At 34.7% G+C, this 24,487-nt stretch overlaps 1 long non-coding RNA gene across 1 annotated transcript; it reads left to right on the top strand.

Annotated features, from left to right (window-relative positions):
- The first annotated feature begins 4,922 nt into the window (after positions 1-4,922).
- Positions 4,923-24,259, top strand: LOC122110856. Its single transcript, XR_006147924.1, has 3 exons — positions 4,923-4,993; positions 12,251-12,261; positions 24,250-24,259. It is a non-coding gene; the product is annotated as an uncharacterized LOC122110856 (long non-coding RNA).
- The last annotated feature ends 228 nt before the right edge of the window (positions 24,260-24,487 follow it).

Genomic DNA, 24,487 nt, shown 5'->3' with positions numbered 1-24,487 from the left:
TCCAGAAGAGCGAGAGAAAAGGATTTTGGATATTTTCACTAAAAATAAATGACAAATGTTTAAGGAGGAAGATGTCCCATCTGATTTGAACATGATACAATATATCAATCAATACATAGTTTGCATTAATTATCTCATTGCATGGAACCTTCACATATGAATAATTTTCGTATGCCAACTAGAAATAAAAGTCAATGAAATAGTGTTGAATAATTGTTCATCTCTATAAAATAAATTAATCTTAACAAATACTAACTTAGAATGCAGAAATAACTTTGTCTTAAATTATAGAGACTCTGTGTTTATCATTACAAAATTGCAAGAAATAATTTGTTTCATTGTGATTTAGAAGCTTCTTTTAGAAATAACACATAAAAGCAGAAAATATTTTTTAAGTTGATGAAAGTTGCTTTTTCTCTATAAAAGACAGTCCTGGAGCTTGAACTCAGGGCCTGGGCTCTGTCCCTGAACCTCTCTGTGCTCAAGGCTAGTTCTCTACCACTTGTGCTATAGCAACATTTATGTCCTTTCTTGAGTAGTTTATTGGAGATAAGAGTCTCATGGACTTTCCTCTCTGGGCTGACTTCGAACCATGATCCTCAGATCTCACCCTCCTGAGTAGCTAGGATTACAGGCATGAGCCACTGGTGCCCAGCTATATAAAAAAAGATGAAAATTCAATCCAGTAATAAAGAAAACAATTAGAAAACTACAAATATGAGCCAGGTTCCAGTAGCTCTGGCACCTGTAATCCTAGGAGGTTGGGACCTGAGCATCTTAGTTCATAGCCAGCCTGGGCAGAAAAGTCCCCATGAGACTCTGATCTCCAATTAACCACTCAAAAACTGGAAGTGGTGCTGTGGCTCAAATGGTAGAGTGTTAGCCTTGAGCAAAAGAACTCAGGGATAGCACCCTGAGTTCAAGACCCAACTAGTGCATGTGTAGGACAAGCAGAAAAAAACAAAAGCTATGTACATATGATCATATAAGATGATGTTAAGCAAAATGAACCCTAGATAGGGACACAAATATTTTTTTTCTTGCTATTGTTTCTAATGTATTTATAACGTACCATGTGATTTTTTTTGTTGTTTTGTATATTCCTCCCCCATGGTATAACTCCTGTTTTTCACTGTATTTGATGTCGGTGCCCTGCATCTTGTATATACACTTCTCTAATTTGGGGAGGGGAAGGGAAAAAACAAAATGCTTAAATAATGATACAGGTTGACTCATTGTAACCATGAGATGTACAAAACACAATGTTGAAAACGAACTTTACAACTTCAGTGGGGAGGGGGAGGTTGTAGAGGTGGGAGGGAATGATGGTAGGGGGAAACAAAGGAGGAAGCAACAATGCTCAATAGTAAATGTACTCATTACCTTGCTCATGTAGCTGTAACAGCTCTGTACAGAATTTTTACAATAAAAACATACAAAAAAAGAAAAAGAAAATTACATACCTACCCTCAAACTGGTATTTAGAGTGTATAATAACTCTCAATGCCTAAAATTTTTAAAAAGATTCAAACAGTACAATTAGTGTAAAAACATTTTCAAGAAAACTATTTGACCGCAGAATATGTAAAAGATAGAAATCTTCATACAAAAAGTTCAATATCATTGATCATTAGGAAAATTCAAATTGAAATCATAATAATAAAATACTCTTTTAATTTTTATTTATTTTTTATTGTGAAAATACTGTACAGAGGGGTTACAATTACATGGGCAAGATAATGAGTACATTTCTTATCAAGCATTGTAACTTTCTCCTTTGTTTCCCCTTCCCATCCCTTCCCAGCCTCCCCCCCAACCCCCCCCCACCCAATCCTCCCCCCCCCCCCCACACCAAAGTTGTAAAGTTCGTTTTCAACATGACAACTTGTACTTCTCATTGTTGCAACAGGTCCACTTGTATCCTTATTTAAACGACTTGTTTTTCCCCTTCCCCTCCACAAATTATACTGACATCAAATACAGTGAAAGCAGGGGTTATACTGTGGGGGAGGGACATACAAGGCAACAAAGAAATAATCTTATAAATGCGTTAGAAACAAATGCATGAAAGAAAAAAAAAACATTTGAATACACATCTTAGCGTTCATTTCCCTAACATCACCTTATCTGACCTTTTCTGCTTGACTCATACATATACTAGATATTGTACATAAGGGAAACCATGGGACCTATGTTTCTTTGGGCCTGGATTACTTCACTTAATAGAATTGTTTCCAAGTCTTTCCATTTCCTAACAAATGGGGCAATGTCATTCTTTCTGATGGAGGCATAGAATTCCATTGTGTATATATACCACATTTTCTTGATCCATTCATCTACTGAGGGGCATCTGGGTTGATTCCATATCTTAGCTATAGTAAATAATGCTGCAATAAACATAGTTGTGCTGGTAGCTTTAGTGTGGTCTTGTTTGTAAACATTTGGATAAATGCCCCAAAGTGAGATTGCTGGGTCATAGGGGAGCTCTATGTGGAGTCTTTTGAGGAATCTCCATACTACTTTCCAAAGTGGTTGAACGAGTTTAAACTCCCACCAACAATGAAGTAAGGTTCCCTTCTGTCCACATCCCCTCCAGCATCTGTTGTTGTTAGAGTTCTTGATTTTTGCCATTCTAACTGGGGTGAGGTGGTATCATAATGTTGTTTTGATTTGCATTTCTTTTATGGCTAGGGAGGTTGAGCATTTCTTCATGTGTATATTGGCCATCCTTCTTTCTTCTTCAGAGAAGTTTCTCTTTAAATCTTTAGCCCACTTATTTATTGGGCAGTTGTTTCTTTGAGGATTAAATGATTAAAAGTAATAAGAATTTCAAGTTTTTAGGGAGCATTTCAACAAGTGGAATTTTCAAACATTTTTGGCAAGAATTTAAAAAATAGCCTACTGACTGTGAAACAATTTAGTGGCTTCTCAGGAAGTCAAACCATATCCCTAGGTACTTACTAAGATCCCTGACAGAATATTTTATCAACTTTACTCATTATCATGAAATAATGAAAATAATCTTAACTGTTTTTCACTGGATGAAGAGATTTAAAAAAAAAATCCTACAGTATGCAATGTATACTGTTCAGCAATAATAAGTGATGAGTGGTATCTTGCTTTTATTTATGTGGCCTAAACCTCAAGCATATCATGCTAAAAAACAAGTAGTATACATCTAGGATAATCTTACCAGACAAGCAGAAAAGGTCAAAAGCTATGTACATATGAACATACATGATGATGTTAAGAGAAATGAACCCCAAGATAGGGACACAAGAGGTTTTATCTTTGTCTCGGCTGTTTTTAATGTACTATGTGATTTTTTTGTTTCTTTTATATGTTCTTCCCCCATGGTATAATCCTTGTTTTCCCTGTATTTGATACCAGTGCCCTGCATCTTGGTTATACATCTTTCTAATTTGAGTAGGGGAAGGAAAACAGCAAAATGCTGAAACAAGGATACAGGATGACCCATTGCAACAATGAGATGTACAAGACACTACATTGAAAACAAACAAACTTTACAACTTTGGTGGGGGGTGGGGGAAGGATCGGGTGGGAGGAGGGGGAGAGTATGGGAAGGGATGGGAAGGGGAAACAAAGAGGAGGCAACAATGCTTGATAAGAAATGTACTAGTTATCTTGCCCATGTAATTGTAACTCTTGTGTACAGTATTTTCACAATAAAAAAAAAAGAAATAAAACCACAAAATTCTACATTAGAAGCAATTGCAGTTTTATTAAAAGTCTATTGTAAAAACTGGGGTGGGTTATCTAACTTATTTAGCTTAATTTGGCGAAGGCAAAACAAGAGTGACAATTTAATTTGGATTATGAAAACAACTGACACTAATTTTTAAGTGGGACTAGTGTAAGGCAGTAGATTATAAAAATTCATCATGGATGCAAACATTCTGTTTGCTAGAAGAAATATTAATGATGATATATCAAACTTGCAAGGTCTTTTTCTTTGCTTTATATAAAATGCCTGCAAATTCAAATGTAATTCTTTTTTTTATTATTTTAATTTTTATTTTTTGTGAACATACTGTACAGAGGGTTACAATTACATTGGCAAGATAATGAGTACATTTCTTATCAAGCATTGCAGCCTCCTCCTTTGTTTACCCTTCACATCCCTTCCCAGCCTCCCTCTACCCCCCTACCAAATCCCCCCCCCCCCCACCAAAGTTGTAAAGTTCGTTTTCGACATGACAACTTGTATTTCTCATAGTTGCAACGGGTCCACCTGTATCCTTAAAGGGCTTGTTTTCCCTTTTCCCCATCTCCTCCACAAATTATACCGACATCAAATATAGTGAAAGCAGGGGTTATACTGTGGGGGAGGGATCAAGTATAATTCTTACATAGCAGTAAAATCCCCTTCTTTGAATTAGCTGTTACCTGTGTTGTGAGTTCAAGAAGCTACTTACTTCCTAGAATATTAACTCTGATGTCTTAAAGTGGTTTTTAAATGTTAGATTTGATGTAAACTTAGTAATTTAAAATGTAACACTTAAATTAAGTAGTTTACCATTGTCAACACCATACAAAGACAATAGCACCAATATAAATGTTAGATCAAAGTGAGAAATGAAGATTCACACTTTACTTTCCTAGGTATATTATGATTTCACCTTAGTGCCGTTAGCCTTTACTTGAATGCCTTATAGATAAATTCAAGTGTAAACACAATTCTACTAAGGATTAATTAGGAAGTTTTCGCAGGTCTAAGGGTACAGTGCTAACCTAGTTGTGATTTCCAGGTGTCAATGGTTACATCCATTATATCATGGAATCCATACTCAAGATTGTTGAGAAAGGCTCCAGAGGATTTTTGGTTTCGTTTTTTGCTTCAATAACACAAATTTAAGTAAACAAAAATCCCAATTGCATGGAAAGCTGCCTAAATATTAACAAGCTTTTAAAAGTGAGTGGTTTGAATCTAAGATTCATAATTATATGTAGATATGTTAAATGTTGACATTTAGTTTTGAGTACAGAGTGATGATTAGTGAGTTATGAAATTTAGAGGGAAAATACACAGAGAATACTGTGACCAAGCCTATATTTTTATGCATATAATTATCTAATGTTGAAAAACCTTAGGAAGTCCCAGAAACCCAAAGGGGAGACCATTTTCCCATATTACAGTTTCTTTAGACAACACCAAGTTTGGAATGATAATTTATATAGAGGCAGAGTCTTGGTCCTGCTGCCCTACTTGGAATGAGCTATAGATGGGGTCTACCTACCGAAAGATGGGCAATAAAAAATATTATTTCCTTATCTCGAGGTTCATTTCGCTTAACATCAACTTATTTGACCGTTTCTGCTTGTCTCAGACATATACTAGTTATTGCAAATATGGGAAACCATATGTTTCTAATATATTTATAAGATGATTTCTTTGTTGCTTTGTATGTCCCTCCCCCATAGTATAACACCTGTTTTCACTGTATTTGATGTTGGTATAATTTGTGGAGGGGAAGGGAAAAAACAAATTGTTTAAATAGGGATACAGATGGACCCATTGTAACAATGAGATGTACAAAACATTATGTCAAAAAACTTTACAACTTTGGCATGGGGGGGGTAGGGAAGGGCTCCAGGGTGGGGATGCTGGGAGGATGGGAAGGGATGGGAAGGGGAAACAAAGGAGGAGGCAACACTGCTTGATAAGAAATGTACTCATTACCTTGCTCATGTAAGTGTAACCCCTCTGTACGGTATTTTGCCAATTAAAAAAATATCATGAAAAAAATACTATTTCCATGCTACCTTAAAATTCAGGCTATTAAGGAGGGCACAGTTTCCTACACTGATGATTGAAGTGATTACCATTATCAGAGGTTAGGTAATGAATTGAATTGATTTTAGGAATTAAGGTGTTATGCTGCATAAACAATAAACTGGAGCAGTGAGGTTATTTCCCCTCTGCTATATCAACAACATTTTGTTTATTTTGAGGATCATATTTCAATTCTTCAATTGTAGAAGAAATTTATACATGTGGAAACTATTTTTTTTCTACATAGAGAATGAAATTTGCCAGTTTAAGAAACTGTTTTGGGAATTGTTGAGAAGTGACTTATTCTGTAGTAACTATGCTGCAGCTGTTGGGTTGTTTGCTCAGAAACAATTCACTGGAACTTCTGGAGTTTGGTTTGGAACACTTATTTGATGAATGTTCAGTTAAACACTTGGATACAAGCTCTTTCCAGAAGATCAAATGTCCACCACTGATCGTGGAATGTTTCTGAAGACATTCAATGCCTTCTATCAATTCTATAGTCTTCTTTACGTACCATGATAGTCAGTGCCAACACTGAAGGCTTTACTTTAGAAAATATGATCCTGAACTGACATTCCTTTCCTCTTCTATTGACTTTTCAGTCAAGCAAATATAGCTTGGTCCCAAGGTGCTTGGGCTGAGTCTTTGTTTTAAACAGGAATCTGTCGAGCTAGAGAAAATGTCTCGCTGTCAAAGCCAACGAACTGAGTCAAACTAAGACCTTTTACTTCGAAGTACCTGATTCTCTCAATCATCCCGAGGCCAGTATCGTGGGCAGACTCACTCAATCTGAAGCCACAGACCTGACATCTACACTCCTGTTCCAGGAGAGTGTTCAGCTGGTGTGGCAGATTCAAGTGTTGTTGGTAGTTCTATCATCTTGACAGCACTGGTGGCTCTCCACCAGTCCCCGACTTCCCTGGCCTGCTCTTGCCTGATCCATGAAAGCAGATACCAGGGCTTACAAGACCAAGTGACCCGTGGACTTACTTGGGGAGGCCCGGAGAGGTATAGCTGTCCTTGGAGGAGGTCTCCAGTGAGCCTCCCAGAGAGCAGTGTCTTCCACTGGGTCCTATGAGAGCCTATTGTATAAATATTGACAGATAATTTGGTAATTGTAATAATGAAGAGTCTGCTACATTAACAAATCCCCACACAAAATCAATCCATAAGAGGAAAGTTTTCCTTAGGCTCACAGTTGGAGAGGTTTTAGCCTCTGGGCAGTCGGCTTGTGGTACGGAGCCACATTGAGCGAGAAGCACATGGTAAGGTAAGATGCTCACTTCATGGTTAGACTGAAAGCTAAGAAAAAGAAAGAGAGAAAAAAAGCAGACTGGGGTCTCAACTCATCTTTAAGAGCCCCAATCATAGCTCTCTCCCACCAGGATTAAAGGTTTCACCAACCTCTCTACAGCTCCAAACAGGAGTACAAATCATTAAATTGTGCACTGTGAGAAAACACCTTAGGCCAAATTGTAGCAAAAAACCATTCTTGATACTAAATACAATAATACTTCAATACAACTCTTTGTTCCATGGGAAACAATGTAAGTGAGCACTAAGTATTAAATTGACAGGAGATTGTGTTATGTAATTGACAATGTACTTCATTGCAGTTCATTATTCACCTGATGATTTGCATTCTTTTGCCTCATTTTATCTGAAAGCAGATTATTAATGGAATAAGAAAAAAATGTGAATTTTCTTCCTTCAACACAGCTAGCAAGCCTACTTATTTTTAAGTTTGTGACTTAAAGCAAGGCACTGTTGGCTTGTACCTGTAATCCTAGTTTTTCAGGAGACTGAGATATAAGGATTTCGATTCAAAGCCAGACCAAGCAGAAAAGTCTGGGAGACTTTTTTCTTCAATTAAATTCCAAAGAGAAGGAAATAGAGCTGTGCCTCAAGGGATAAAGTGCTAGCCTTGAGCAAAGGTAATTCAGGGATAACACCTAGGGCCTGAGTTCAAACACCAGGACCTGCACACAGATACCACAAAAATAGTTTGTGATTTAGTGTGTTATGTAGTTAATCCTGGGATATTTAAAGAAATGATGCTTCCTTTCTTTCTTGAATGCTTTATTTTTTCCATTAAGATAACAACATAGAGCAAGGGGCTGGTGGCTTATGCCTGTAATCTTAGCTATTCAAGTTGGCTGGTTGGAAGTCAACCCAGGTAAGCAAGTCCATGAGACTCTTATCCCCAATTAGCCACCAAAAAACTAGATGTGGAGCTGTGGCTTAAAGTAGTAGAGCAGCATAAGCAAAAAAGCTCAGGGACAGTGTCTAGGCCCTGAGTTCAAAATCTAAACTAAAGAAAACCAAAGATGGCAATATAGAGTTTGCTAAAATTTTCCTTTCTTATTAGATTTTTTTTCTGTTTTGCAAATTTTTGAGGATATTTCATTTTAAATAATTTATTAAGTTTATGATGCCTATTTCATTAGATAAAAATAATGTTGCTATTTTAGGTACTTTCATAACTATTATTTACAGAAGTAATGTGAAACTTTTAAAATACAGAACTGGATTGTGTTGGTGTATATTATTTTGTTTTAAGTAGGAAGTCAATAGATTAATATTTTGAAGGACTAAAATAAAAATTTATAAACAAAGTTGGTATGAATGTACTCTATTGGCAACCAAAATCCTCAAATAGATCCACCATTAGTGGATCTATTTATGTTTTTCTTTCATTTTTGTCAGTCGTGGAGCATGAAGTCAGGGCCTACGTGCACTCCCTGAGTTTTTGCACGAGGCTAACACTCTGAACTACTTTGAAGGACAGCAACACTTCTGGTTTTCTGGTTGTTAATTGGAGTTAAGAGTCTCACAGACTTTTCTGCCTGGGCTGGCTTTGAACTGTGATCCTCAGATCTCAGTTTCCTGTGTAGCTAGGATTACAGTCAAGAGCTACTAGTGCCTGGCTAGTGGTATAATTTCTAATATATCCAACTGTTCTTTGCAAATGTGGAACCAAGTAAACTGCCATGACCCCTCCATTTAAGTATTAGGCTTATTTCTAGAAATTTTAATTCCATTAAAGGCAGGCTAGCATATTTCTTTTGTAAGGCTTTCTATCCTAAGAGGTAAGTTTTAAAGAGATTTGCTTGTTTAGCTTTTTATATAAGTCAATTTGGCTTTGACCTTGCTTTGCTCTTCAGGTAAGTTTTGAACTTTCAATCCTCCAAGCTCAGTTTCCCTTGTGCTGCAGTTACAGGCCTCTATAACTGACCTACAAATTGATTTTTAAATATACAACTAAACCTGTTAATGTATTTGAAGGAGGAATGAGATAAAACAAGTACTTATTGACCATCACCCTACATATCTGGCACCCACTAAAAACCAGTAGTACCACCTGTCATTAAAGTAGTAAAGGCTCCTAAACTCAGTTAATATTCCTTAGCAGTTTCAGTGCTGATGAGAATGTGTTCCTGAGATTAATAGCCTGGTCTATTCCATACTCTGCCTACAGCCTGAAAATTTCATGGCACCAATTTACTTAAATGACAAATGGTATCCTATATGCTCCATTATCTGACTTCAAAGCTCAATGTGGAATTCTTATTTCTAATGCCTAAAGAACTTTTACTCAGGTATATATGAACAGTTTTCATTTACAAGGCAGCTACACTATTCAATACTACTTTCAGTTTGTACATTTCCACTTTTATTTGCACTTTATCTAGACCCAGCATAGAGGAGTTATTTATCTTAATTGTAATTTTCAAGATGTTTATTCATTGGAAATAAGTTCCTAATATGTACAAAATTATAATTCTATGCCCAATTATTATTCACAAACATCCATGCATACATAGAATAATAATAGGACACTAAAATGTTCTTGCATTACAATCTTATGAAAATAAAGCTTGTCTCAGTGCTCAAGTAACAATATTAAGAACACAAGAATGTTTCCTTTTCCGGATATTCAACCTAATTTACTTCTGTGCAACTAAATTAATAGATATACTTAGTTGTTTTATCATTTTTAAATAACTATATTCAGTCTAGGATCCTAAAATTTCTACTGCATATCCACAGTTGCAAAGAGGATATGAAAGAAATTTATGCTCAATAAAACTGGAGCTTTCCAATTCAGGCTTGGCTATGCTTGCAGCTGACTGTAAATGATTTATATGTTTCACTGGGGCCAATTTACTACACAGTCTGCAGGATTCTCAAAGTGGCAGAGAAATGACAGTCCCAACCATTGAGAAGAAAATGTGCATAAGTCACACTGAAGTTGATTCACAAAAACATTCAATCTTTGAATGATCTACTGATGAAACAGACTTAGCTAAGGAGACTTGCTAAACCAGACTCCAGTAATAAAGCAAAAAAAAAGTCCTGTTTTGGTCGGCAACACCAAACTATATGTAACTTTATTTCTTAAAAATATGAACGAATATGGAATTGGATAAGAAAAAGATTGTGTTTATCAAACTTTGGGAAAAATAAGAAAATATATATTTGTAGTAATTGGAGAGTAAATAAAACATGGAATAGGCTATTCTCATCTTGAATAAATATATACTGGAAGAATTGACACTATATTGACTGGGTAAACGTTAAACAAATACACACAAAACTGGATTTTCCCCAACTTTCAACCTATTAACTAAGTAATCTTGTTCAAATTATTTAATTTTCATGGGATTTCATCTCATTTTTTAAGACCTTAGTTTGTTTTATAGAATTAAGCATTCTATTTGTTTTGAACCCATGCATGCCATTTAGCTGAATTTGTTGCAAGCATTTGCAGTAGTTCCACTGATTTATTTTAGGTTTTCTCATACTTGGTATAATGGAAAGGTGACCTACTCGGTAGGAAACCTGAGCAGTGGTGGTCCTGGGTTCACTGGGGAAGCTAGTCACAAACCTATGCTGAGATCTGAAGTCACTATAGTGCCATTTGCAGTCCATATAAGGGGGGTGAATGTCAGAAACTCTACAGTCAACCAACTGCAGTAGAGCACAAGGTGACTGGATCCTGAGGGAGCTGACCTGGGATACCAGTACACAGAAGCAGAGTTGAGAGATCATGTCTTGGAGACCAAAGTGGCTACAGAGCAAGTTCTAGGGCAGCTCTCAAATCTGCCCCCTGCCCCTGACAAAAGAGAAGAAAAGGAACACATGTGTGACTGCATTGTATTAACTTATATTAAAAATATTTTCTACAGCACAATGTTTATAAATGATTGTTAGCTATATGAGGCTAGCAAACCATCTTCTTAATCCTGCCCAATACTAATTAATTCAATGGCTGTTTGACTGGATATAATACTGAGGCTCCAAACAGGTTAGAATAACCCATCAAAGGACACAAAACTAAGAAATGTGGGAGCTGATCTTAAACCCACAAATATCTCAGACTGAGTGCTGCCCACAATGCACATCAAACTTGCTCTGCAAACTTGGAGAGTTCAAAGCAGGTGAAGGACAATCCATGACTGATCGCTGCTATTACAATAGTTATATTAAATACTAGGATTCTACCTATACACTGGGCTTAATGGTCTCTCCTTACTACTAGTTTCCGGTGTAAAATAAAATGACTATGGCAACCCTATGACTTTTGCTGGCTGACTCAGAAAATAATTTAATTTGTAGTAGTCATCCTACCACTCATTAATTTTATAAAAAAACAAGGAATAGTGAAACTAAGTGGTTAAGATGAGTAAAAGATAAGGAAATCATCCTAAATCTAACATCCTTTTCTTGAATCTAGACATAAGGTATCTATTCTCTGTGTGTAGAAAGTTACTGATTGGGATAATTGCCTATGAAGATTGACTTTTGGATAAATGTTGTATCTTCAGATCTCATTTTCATTTCAGGTTTTGTGAAGCCTGAAACTATTTGCCTACCTACATTCATCTTTATCACACTAAAACTGAACTACACATAGCAAACTTACATGCAAACATCCCCCTGAAGAATGCTCAACCAATGTAGAATCTATAAGGTTAGTTTTATTATAACAGAGAGTACCTTGAATCTTTTCATTATGGTACCTGAATTGCTGAGAATATGCAGTTCTGTCATATTTATGAGAGCACCAAAAGAAAACTTTCTGTACACAAAAATTTTGTATCATAAATACTTACTATTACTTTTTAGCTCAAGGAGTTGACTCCCTATAATTTTTTCTTGTATATGTTTTTGCTGTTGCCAACTTAATCATGTCTCTTTCATGTTTACATATATCTTTGCATAATTCTGTGCATTAACTCACAGAAATAAACCTACTCTCCTTAGTTTTCCAAACACAATTTATATGAATCAACTGTTCAAAGCAGAAATTTAAGGAAAGTTTCAGGAGCATTTCACGCCCACTTCTTCTGAAGAAAAAGTGTGCAGAGATGGCAACCTCAAGTTTTAGGCAGAATATTTTAAGAAGGTCATAGTAGCCCAATAACTGACTGTACAGCAATGCATCTGTAGCTTTACTAAACGTTATAGTCTACTTGTTATCACTTGATATGAGTCAGATCAATAAGATCAGAAATGAAGGTATGTTAAGTAGAATAAGTGGCATACCTCTTAAAAAAATGATTGCCACTCTGAGTAAGTCAGCTTATCTTCTGCCTTTATTTTTCTTATCTTTTTATTCCTACCTGTATTGATGGATAAATGTGATTCAAATTCTTAATACTAAACATGGTAAGGTACCTAACTACCAGAACAGTCCATAATTATTGTAAAGGCATTTATATTAATTGTAAATGGATTCATATAACTGTGAAATAATTCAAAACATTTAAGACATGAATGTCCACCACATAAAATGGAATTTAATTAAATGTCCAAAGAAATGCCTAAGTACAATGAAAATGCAGAAAAGTGTGGAAACCTTAAAAAGCACACCCACAACAAAAATAAACAAGTGGAAAAATAACAAATAGAAAATGTAGAAAAAATGTTAAATATATAGTATTTGGTGCTCAACATATATAAGTAGTCTCCTTAAATGTGAATTATCTCACTACACAAATTAAAAATGCAGAATAGATTAAGAAAACAAAAGTCACCCACAGGAACTAAGAATATCCCTAGTTCCTTCTTCCATTAGCACACAGTTGATCACAGTCATTTTACCAATCATTGGGTGTAACCACTTGGTACAGTTTGCATGTTTTTCCATTTTTCTCTCTACAGAGAAACAATTTTAATTATGAAAATATGAGTGGTGGGTGGAGAGAAAATACTTAAGCAACTCAAATTCCATTTGGAAAAGAGAAATGATCTTGACATTTATTACAAAATACTGTGATTATAGTTTAGAACTTTTAATAAGTTCCACTTCTCTTTTAAGTTTCTAATCATAAGACAGGTATTTCTCCTATTCTATTTCTTCATGCTCTTCTTTAAGGATCTTCTATTCCTTCCTCTCTAACTGAAATGTATAATTAAACATTTCATTTACTTTGTTATACTATACACCAGAATTTTTCATATTTGTTTAGACAATTAAAAAAAGAAAACACAGTACAGGTATGTGGCATCCAATTAGAAAACTATCAATGGCTACAAAATATACAGGAAGAGTTCTTTTGTCACTATTTTTTTCCCCAGAAACCTAATACCCTGTATGGCTGAAAGGAGATATTTATTGGGCATGTCTGTGATATTTGAGGACAGTCAGCAGATTACATTTAGTCGGTTGTAGGGCTTGAACTCTGGGCCTGGGCTCTGTCCCTCAGCTCTTCAGCTCAAGGCTAACTCTCTACCACTTGAGCCACAGCACCATTTCCAGTTTTCTGAGTGGTTTATTGGAGATAAGAGTCTTACAGATTTTCCTGCCCGGTCTGGCTTTGAACCACAATCCTCAGATCTCTGCCTCCTGATTATCTAGGATTACAGGCATGAGACACCGGCACCGGCCAGATTACATTTTTTATAAATAATTTCAGCTAATACAGGAATATATCATATAACTAGACATAACATTTCTTGCTCCGTAAGAAGGTACATAACAATTTTCTTTCTTCTATGCTTTCAATTTATTTTGTAAGATAATTAAAGTATGCATGAGTAAAGAAAAATAGAAGCAATGACATTATTTTAAATTTTATATCAGAGCAAAATGAGAAAATGAGAATATAATTCAAAGTAATAATATAAAATGATTATTAAGCATACAGATAAAATGTTCATTTAAAGCTAAATTTAATGAGCCAGTATTCTATTTTTATAGCTGTATAGCCTAAAATTAAAAATATATTATTTATTACACCATTCAAATTTTTCAATCATGACTTGTAGAAACAAACCAACTGCAAAAGAATTCCTTATATAGGGCTGGGAAGGTGGCTCAGTGGTAGAGCACTTGCCTTGCATGCTTGAGGCCCTGGGTTCGATTCCTCAGCACCACATAAGCAAAAAAAAGAAAAAAGTCGGAAGTGGTGCTGTGGCTCAAGTGGTAGAGTGCTAGCTTTGAGCTGAAGAGCTGAGGGACAGCGTCCAGGCCCAGAGTTCAGGCCCACGACTAGACAAAAAAAAAAAAAAAGAATTCCTTATATATTAAAATGAGAATGTCAATAAAATGCAATAATATTATATTTGCTTAGCATGATGTTTATCCTTGAATCCAACATACATGCAAGACATGACAGGAGCACATATTCATGTATCATCATTACATAAATTGTGAAATGGTAACCAATCTATATAACACTTAATAACAGTAACATTATTTTTAAAAAATAAAACTAGAATGAAAACTAGCTTTTTTATTTTTTATTTTATTTATTTATTTATTGGTAGGTCATGGGGCTTGAACTCTAAGCTTGGGTGCTATCCCTGCTCTGTTCAGCTCAAGGCGCGTGCTCTACTGCTTGAGCCACAACACCACTTCCTGTTTTCTAATGGTTAATTGGAAATAAGAGTCTCACGGACTTTTCTGCCCAGGCTGGCTTTGAACTTGATCCTCAAATCTCATCCTCCTCAGTAGCTAGGATTACAGGCATGAGCCACTAGCACCTGGCATAACTTTTTGTAGTGAATTATTGATATGATTAGGCCAACCCAATCAGTTTTATAGTTTCATTTTTTACTATAAAGTTATTTGGAGAGTTACACCTATCCTAATTCAAATCTAGAGGCCCCATTCTGGAACTTATAAGGGAGACTATTGTATAGGCTATTATTATGTTTAAATTTATAGTATTTTATAAAATGAATTTTCAACACTTAAAACTATGAAATCATAGTTGAGATGAAATAATCTTCCTAACTTTTCTGTATTCTTTTTTTGCTTATGTCTGATAAAGAAGCAGTCAGGGCTATCTTGAAATGAAATCTTTCTGTGGCTTTCAGTGACACCTCATTGTTTGAGAAATTATGGCATACAACTTTATAACAGTCTAACTAGAGTTGAATTCCCCTCCCAAATATAAACCTTTTGCAATTGTCATGAGTCTATTTCCTTTTTCTCATAATTCCACATACATTTAAAATGCTGCTATATACATTGATGCCTTCTAGAAAAATCTTTTCTATTTACACATGCAAGTTTGGGTTTATTCATTTTTTCCTATAGATATCCATTAAAATATGGTTTCTTTTCCTTTGAGTTTTGAGCCACTACCAGAAATGTCTCTTTCACGAACATTTTTTCCCCTAAGACTTTAGTTTTGTTTCAACATCTTAAAATAGTAATTCTTTTTCTATGGGTCCTTACTGTTTTAGGCAAGCATCATAGCAGTTAATTGTAGATGTTAGTTTTGTGTCACAGGATACCCAGACTGACCTCGTTTGTGGGCATATCTATAGGTATGTTTCCAGATGAGGTCAATATTTGATTCAGTGGCCTCAGAAAAGTGTACTGTCGTCTCTAATATGGGAGAGAAAGCATCAGTGGATCATTTGAGGTACTGAATAGAACAAAAAGGCAGAAGATGAATCTGTTGCTTTGCCTTAGCGTTTGTCTGCATGAGCTGGAGCATCAATCTTCTGCTCTTATAATAGGATTCACATCATTGGGTACTCTGGTTCTCAGGCCTTCAGACTTGGGCTAGAATTATACTACTGTCTTTCCTGAATCCCCAGCTTTCCGATGATGAGTGAGGCTTGTCAGCTTCTATATTCATGTGAGTTGAATTTGTGTGTGTGTGTGTGTGTGTGTGTGTGTGTGTGTGTGCGCGCGCGCGCGTGCGTGCGCAGGATTGGGGTTTGTTCTAGTTCTCTTTTTCTAGCAGATTCGTAATGTTACAGAGTTTGACATTAAATGTGGTGTTAAGAATGAATTTTCTGCATTTGTTCTGGGATTTTTTAAAACTGATTTTCTAATATGATTGTATTTAAAGATACTGTTGACTCTTTTTAGTAGTAAATTGAGCAATGGTAGTCTATGGTTGAATCTAGCTATAGCTTAATATATTCTAAATATTTGAGTATTCATAATCAACCACTTAGAACAAAAAGTGTGTTCCTTGATACTTTTAAATACATTTGAAATACTGGTAGATACAATGATATTGATTTGGTTGGTTTTATTTTTTTATTTTTTATTTTTTAGGGGGGGGGGGCCCGGTCATGGGGCCTGAACTCTGGGCCGAGCCCTGTCCCTCAGCTCTTCAGCTCAAGGCTAGCGCTCTACCACTCGAGCCACAGCGCCACTTCCGGCTTTTTTTTTTCTGTTTATGTGGTGCTGAGCAAGCGAACCCAGGGCCTCCAGCATGCAAGGCAACAGCTCTACCACTGAGCCACCCTCCCAGCCCTTGGTTGGTTTTATTTTTTAACCTAGGCTTTGTCATCTCTTCTTCTCCTTCTTCTTCATGCTAAAATGAACTACTTGGAACTCTAGTTTATGCACATATAACTATTGTGAGCATTTATAAGAATGGATATGGGCTGGGAAGGTGGCTCAGTGGTAGAGCACTTGCCTTGCATGCATGAGGCTCTGGGTTCGATTCCTCAACACCACATAAGCAGAAAAAAAAAGCTGGAAGTGGTACTGTAGCTCAAGTGATAGAGCGCTAGCCTTGAGCTGAAGAGCTGAGGGACAGCGCCCAGGCCCAAAGTTCAGGCCCACGACCAGACCCTTCCCCCCCAAAAAATGAATGGATATTAAGAGTATAGAATATTGATGAAAAGAATATACATTTGAGTAAGGTTGAATTCACCAACAGGGGCACACGAAGCAGACATTTACTACACTTGTCCTTATCCATCCATCTACTAATGGGTAATTTCTAGATTCTATATCTTGGCTATTGTGAACAGTATTTTAATAAATAATTGCTCAGAAGTCTCTTTAACATGTTGATCTAATTTCTTTTAGTTAAATATCCAAGAATGAAATTTCTAAATCATATGCAAAGTTTTTTTTTTTTTTTTTGGGTGAGGTTGGTCTTGAGGCTTGAACTCTGGACCTGGGCACTTTCCCTCAGCTCTTCAGCTCAAGGCTAGTGCTCTACCACTTGAGCCACAACATGATTTCCTTTTTTTTTGATGGGTTTTATTGGAGATAAGAGTTTCACAGACTTTCCTGCCCAGGTTGGCTTTGAACAGCAATCTTCAGATCTCAGCCTCTTGAGTAGCTGGGATTATAGGTGTCAGCCACCTGCACCCGACTACTTTTAGCCTAAATGTAAGATAGTAGAGGCCAACTTAGTTTCATTTTTTAAGGGAACCTCTGTACTTTTCCACATACATGTACTAAAATTATATTTTTTACCAACAGTGTATTAAAGTTTTGTATTTTTCTTCATCCTAACTAGCATTATGTATTTGTAGTTTTCATAACTAGCTGCTACATCTAATTTGTGTGAGGTAGTATCTCCTCATGATTTTGACCTGAAATTCCCTGGGAATCAGCAATGCTGAACATCTTTTCATGGACCTGTAAAGCATTCAGCATCTTTATTTAAGAAATATCTGTTAAGACCTTTAGCCTATTTTTATTCCGATTTTTTCCTATTGCGTTCAATGTCATAAAAATGATGGATGTGATGCACGGTCACTTGAATAGCTTGCAAATATTTTCTCCCTTTCTATACTTTATCTATTAGTTGTGTTGGACATTTCTTGAGAAGAAACATTGTAGTTGGAGATAGTTCCATTTGCGTAAATTTCCCTTTGCTTCCCATATTAGGAGTAATGTTCAAAAAATCTTTGCTCTAGCTCATGTGCTGAAGTTTCTCTCTGTATTTCATCCCTGTAATTTCATGCTTTGGGTATTTTGTAGCTGTTTGGGGAAAGACAATAACAAATGTTTTTCTTATGAATATGCATAGTTATTATGTATGGATTAAAAAAACCCTGCTAACATAATGTCTTCAGGTAGCAAGGAAATACCTGTATAACATCAGGTATTATATTTTCCTTTCATGGAGAATATAGAACTTTGAAAGAATTACCCAACACATTCTTGTATTTATTCATCTTTTCCTTAGAAACAAGATTTCATTCAAGTTTTCAGTCCATTGAGTCCCCTTACAAAAAGAATTTCCTCCTTGTTTTTCCATCTAGATTTTCTTTTGTCCTCTGCTTATCTGTAAAATAATAATTTCACCTTGTATAACTTATTTTGTATAAGTGTTTTTGTCTCATCAAACTCAAAAATGTAGGTAGTCAGACAAGTGAGCTTGCTTTCTATCCTGGACTTGTGGTTATTATCTTGGAAAGGCCAAGTGGAAACCATTAGAACTATCTTGCATAGTAAACAGTATCTCAATCTTAAAGAATATTGGATTCCCAGAGAGATTCCAGTAGTTATTGCTATCAGCAAACCTTGCAACTGCAAAGGTGGTGATTTCAAATATATTGCCATCCAATTCTTCTATTTGGGTGCTGCAGAAGAGGGCAGATTGACTTTAGACAATAATTGTGGAATATTGAGCTCAATTAGATATGGATCTACAGTAGCAACTGTAAAAAAATTGGTTGTAGTGCTTGAAAAAAATTAAGCCATCATCTCATAGCACTATGCAATGTTGATGTGGCAATGTATTCTTCTACATAACTTTTTATTTGGTTCATGAAATGCACTTTGATTTTAGCTTGCAAGAGCAGTAATACACTTTCAATGTCTTACCTCACAGATGTATTGACTTCCCCAGCTCTATGTCAAATTCATCTTGGAAGATCTTTGACGTTTCCTCCTTTCATAATGTACTTCACTGATTCATTCATGTGATGACATTTTATTGGGTGGATCTGGTGAATGAGAGCTACAGCTCAAAATTTCTTGGTGAGATATTTGAATGCCATAGGTTAAGAAATAAACCTGATTAAACTTTAGAGAACTTCTAGCTCAGTTAAATCTCTAAAAGTCCGTTGAGATGGAAAATGTCAAGCAATATCTTCAAGTAATAACTTGCAGAATGAGTCCTGACTACAAACAAGAAAGTAACCCAATGCCTAGTTGTCTTCTATAGATTGGGAGTTGAACATATTCTTTATTTGGATGTGCTATTCTGACATATTTACTAAGTCAACCAAAACACTATTAAATTTGAGCAGGGACTAGAAAACCCTTCCATTGTGGCTATAGATCACTGTTCTGCATCTTTACTATACTAGAGTTTTTTTTTATGTATAACTTTGACTCAGTTTGAATGGACTAAAATAAAGTGGAATCTTGCTAGTCCATGATATAATAATATTAGGAACTGATCAATTAGGAAATGTTCCATAAATAACTTACTAGTAATTATAAAGTGGTGAATTTTGTTGATGCTAGCTTAAATCTGCACTTATTTTACTCCCCTACTTTCATTTATTAATTTTACTTAATGAGTGTATTTGAATCTAACATAATAGCATGTTATAAAAAGTACTAATTTATTAATATCTCTGGTCATATTTTAATGTTTAATGCTACGAGATGAAAAGAAGTGCATTTAAAATTTGTTTGCCAGCCTTACTGTAATCTCCCAATCAATATCTGATCTTCCTTTATCCCAGTACCTAGAAATTTTTGTCTCCAACAAAATTTTCACTAAATAGTTTACTCATTTACTTCTTTTCAAAAATTTATTCAGATTCATTCAGAGATTTTCTGCATTATGGAAAGATGCTACATTAAGAGTATTATTCAGACTTTCTACTGGGGTAGAGTTATATTTTTGCCTGAAGCTTTTTTCCTACAGCTCATAATACTAACTTAACTTTACCTATATAACTTGTATCTTCAGATATCTGAGCTCCTCATAAAGCTTTTAGAATGCACTTAGGAAGCAATTTTCTTTATGCCTATGAAAGTCACACTACAAAGAAGTACATATCTCTAAGTGTTAATGTTCTCTAGGTCTCACCAGGACAGGCCATTTTTATCCCTTATCATCAATATAATAGTACAAAAAAATCAGGTTTTTGCTGTTCATTGAAGCTCAAGACATATATTGTCCATTTCCAATGTGAAGCAGATGTGGTTAAGAGCATTGAAGAGGGATAGAGCAATTGTAGAACTCATAATGAAAATGAAATCAGGTTACTCTCTTTCTACCATAGTAAGTGGTATTGATTCACAAAGATGTACCTGAAGCATAGATGACGATTATAGTTTTAATAATGTTAAAGCGTAACATTTTTGTATTGCAAATAATTAAAATCATCTTTGAATGATAATTTATCTGTAGCAAGATGTTTTATTGTGATATTTTCACTCATTAGCACAATGTACTTTGAAAAATTTCACCTTCTCTGCCATGTCTCCATTTATCCCCTTCCTCTTAGTCCCTTCTACAAATTGTATTTGTGAATAATAGCAAAGAGCAAAAGTGAGACTAGAAAGTATGTCTTCTTTAAAATGTCAAATATTTTAATGGAAATATATATTCCCATATTTCAAACTTTGTTCCACACAGTTCCAGAACAGTTAGCTTTCTTATTAGTCATAACTCCTCATATTCATTCTAACAGCAGATAATTTCTTTGACTATGTTGGGAAGAGCTATGTAGATGAAAAAGTACTGATGAGATTTGAGAACAAGTTTCCTCATGATTATTGAAAATCATTGATTTTCTAATTTAATAGGAAAATGTTGTGAATCTGAACCCACTACAACACATGAGGAGAATTTGACAAACTTGCCTTTGTTGGAAATATTAATTATGTATCTTCATCATTTCAATCACTAAAACATAGTTTTGGAAAAGATATGCAGTCATGTGCCACATAATGTGCTACATACATGTGATGGTCCCATAGCTAATAAAATTCTGCAGATATAAATAATGACATTTAGATCATCTAAATTTGTTTATATCATCTAGTCAGTCATTTGCATATATCATCTAGTTTTAATCATCCAAGTTTGTGTAAGTATATTCTAAGCTGTTTATGAAACAAAATTACCTATGACATTAGAGCATATTTTTTCTTAATACATGGGTGCATAGTCTAAATAGAGTCAGGTAATACCTTTGAGCCCTTTGAGCAATATTTATACTTATAAACGTTTTTGAATGTATAACCAAATGCTCTTCCTATATATTCCTACAGATAAACATTTGTTATTAAATTTATTATTATTCAATTTATATACTACAGCATTAGCATGTTGTTAGGATAAATATAATATAAAATAATGTTATTACTAGATTATTAACATATTTTAATATATTATTAATATATTTTTAGCATCTCATTCTGTCTGGATGATGTCATCATGAGAACATAATTCCAAATTCATTTAGAAAAACTAATAAAATATATAATCCAGTAAATACTTTTGATGAGAAATGACTGAATGCCAGAATATGAAAGAAGGCATGCCAATGAATTAAAAATATGCTACAAGAAACATGGGATTCTGTTTATCAGAGTGAAATAGAAAAACATAGATTGAAGAGAAAGTATCTGAAAAATAGAGATGGAGATAAAATTACTTTTGATGTATAGAATGCTATATAATTGTAATAAGATGTATATAATGCTACTTGTTGAGAGGAAATAAATTGAAGATAAGGAAGAAAAATGCACAATAAATTTAATGGTATAGGAGTCTATAGTCCTGGCTACAGACACACATACACATATAACACAGAAACATAAATATTATGGTGTGTGTATGCGTGTGTGTGTGTAACAATTAGCAGTATTCTTAGTACTAACTCATGATCTCTACAGCTCTCGGGAACTGTATGCATAGCATTAATACTGTATGCACAAGCATTGGTACTGTATATAGAAGGATTAAGTTTAGAAGTGAGATTTGGAGTTTTCTTAGAAATGTCTTCTAGTCTTGTTAGTACTTTGTAGAAACATAAATTTTAACCAATAAAAATGTGTGCAATCTGCAAATCCTGGAGTAAAATTTAGTAGAAGAATTAATTTTAGAATTTCCTGATTGAAGCAATATTAATGATTTGTTTCACTAAAAGTGACTATAGAAAAAGGGGTTAAAAATAGGTAAGCAAACTTCCAAATATTTGAAGGTTGTACTGGTATGAAATAGATATTTAGAAAAATGTCTCAAAATTCAAAGGAAACTCAAGGCATAAAACTGTACATTTGGTATTATTGTCTTATCAGAATATTTATGATTGAAAGCATGGTTATGCATAAGAAACTGTAGAGAGTCTAGAGAAATTTTATCGTGTCAAATTGCAGAGCTTATACAAGGCAAACAACTGTGAAGAGACTGTATAGAATGGAAGAAAATATTTGCAGATAATAATCTGACAATGAGTTAATATGCAGAAACTCAAAAATCCCTAAGTAAACAGAAATACTAAATGTGTAAAAAGACTTTAAGAAAAACTATAAAGCAGACAAATGACCAAATGGGTATATGAGAAAGTAATCCATCTATTTAAACATTATGCATTGGATATGCGTGTCAGAGCATCACAAGGCACCTCACTAGTATGAATATTTTGTGTTTAAAAATAAAATAATTTATTTAAAAATAAAACACACACTATGAAAACCCAGCATCCTTGGTTAAAGCCTGCAATCCTAGCTACTGAAGAGACTGATATCTGAGGATCATGGTTCAAATCCAGCTGGAGCAGAAAAGCCCATGAGATTCTTATTTCTAGTTAATCATCAAATAGCCATATTTGGAACTGTGGTTTAAGTAGTAGAAGAATATCCTTGAGCAAAGAAGCTCAGGGACAATGACCCTGAGTTCAAGTCCTAGGACTGGCACAAAAAAGAGAAAAAGGAAAAAGGATTTTGTTATTTCCCTTCCCCTCCCAAAATTAGAAAAATATATATACAAGATGCAGGGCACTGGAATCAAATGCAGGGGTTATACCATGGGGGAAGAACATACCAAAGAAACAAAAAAAGCACACAGTGCATTATAAGTATATTAAAAACAACAGCAAGAAAGATAAAACCTCTTGTATCCTATCTTGGGGATCGTTTCACTTAACACCGTCGTATACACAGCTTTTGACCTTTTCTGCTTGTCCTAGACATATACTAGTTACTGCAAATAAGGTAAACCATGGAACCTATGTTCCTTTGGGCCTGGCTTACATTGGCCCATTGTAACAATGAGATGTACAAGCCACTATGTTGAAAACGAACTTCACAGCTTTAGGGAGTGGGGGAATGAGAAGGTGGGTAGGTGGGGAGGGAAGGGATGGTAGGAGAAAAACAAAGGAGGGGGTAACCATGCTCCATAGGAAGTGTGCCCATTACCTTACTCATGTAACTGTAATCCCTTTGTACAGTATCTTTACAATAAAAATATATATTAAACAAAAAAGAAAAAAAAAGAAAAAGGAAAAAAGAAAAACAAAATTCCCATTATGAAAAAGAAAAAAATCAATATTCAAGACAGAGATCTGACAGATAGTAACACTGAGGAGCAAATTTTTTCATAACGCATAGTGAGAAACTGGGATTCTAGCTGGTGTCTAAAATTTACCAGGCAGTTCATATCCTAGTTAGATTTGGACTATGTGGCTAAAATTTGATGAAATAAAATAATTAAATTTTCTAGAGGAGAAAAACCACAACAGTGGAACTTCAAATTGTTTTGTACACCATTTAAATATAAAATGTCAGTGACTAAAATCTAGTTAAGCACACAAAAATACAAAGAATGTTTAAAATCTTGAATAAAATAGAGATGTAGTGGTAGTTCAGTTATTGCTCAAAACAAACCTTCAAGTAGCATGATTAATAATAAGTTCAGTATAAATACTGAGAATATTAGCATAACAATGAAAATCATAAAAAATGGAATGAAAATTTCTCAAATTTTAAAGCATAGGAGTTAAAGTTGTGAGCACAATAACTTTGATTGTAGATTCAGCTATATTAAATTTCTAGTACTAAAATAAAATCTGAGCTATAGAAAACTGTGTATACTGAGAATAAGAGATCATCATTGAAACCAAATATAGGTAACATACTAAAGATGTCAAAGACCAGCATAATCATGTAATATATGTATATATATTATATATGTATGTGTGTATATTCATGTGTGTATATACATGTGTTGTGTTTGTGTATTCCAATGAGATGGTTTGAGGAAAAATGAGCCTGAAAAAATATGTATATTTCAAAACAGTAGTTAAATATTTTCTGAAATGGAAAAAGATATGTTCTTCTTTGCAGACTTGTTATGAATCATAGGTAGGATAATCACAAACATGCAATCAAAATAATAAAGAAAAGTAAAGAAATAAAAATGTTGCCTTAGGAAAAATTAAGGGAAAATTTAAGTAGCTGCATAAATGATAGAGGTAGAACATTTTAAAGTATTGAAA

This window comes from Dipodomys spectabilis, unplaced genomic scaffold, assembly GCF_019054845.1.
Source record: "Dipodomys spectabilis isolate Male_0828 unplaced genomic scaffold, ASM1905484v1 ptg000081l, whole genome shotgun sequence".
Lineage (NCBI taxonomy): Eukaryota > Metazoa > Chordata > Mammalia > Rodentia > Heteromyidae > Dipodomys > Dipodomys spectabilis.
Note: the sequence above shows the minus strand (reverse complement) of the source record. Positions and strands in the feature narration are given on the sequence as shown.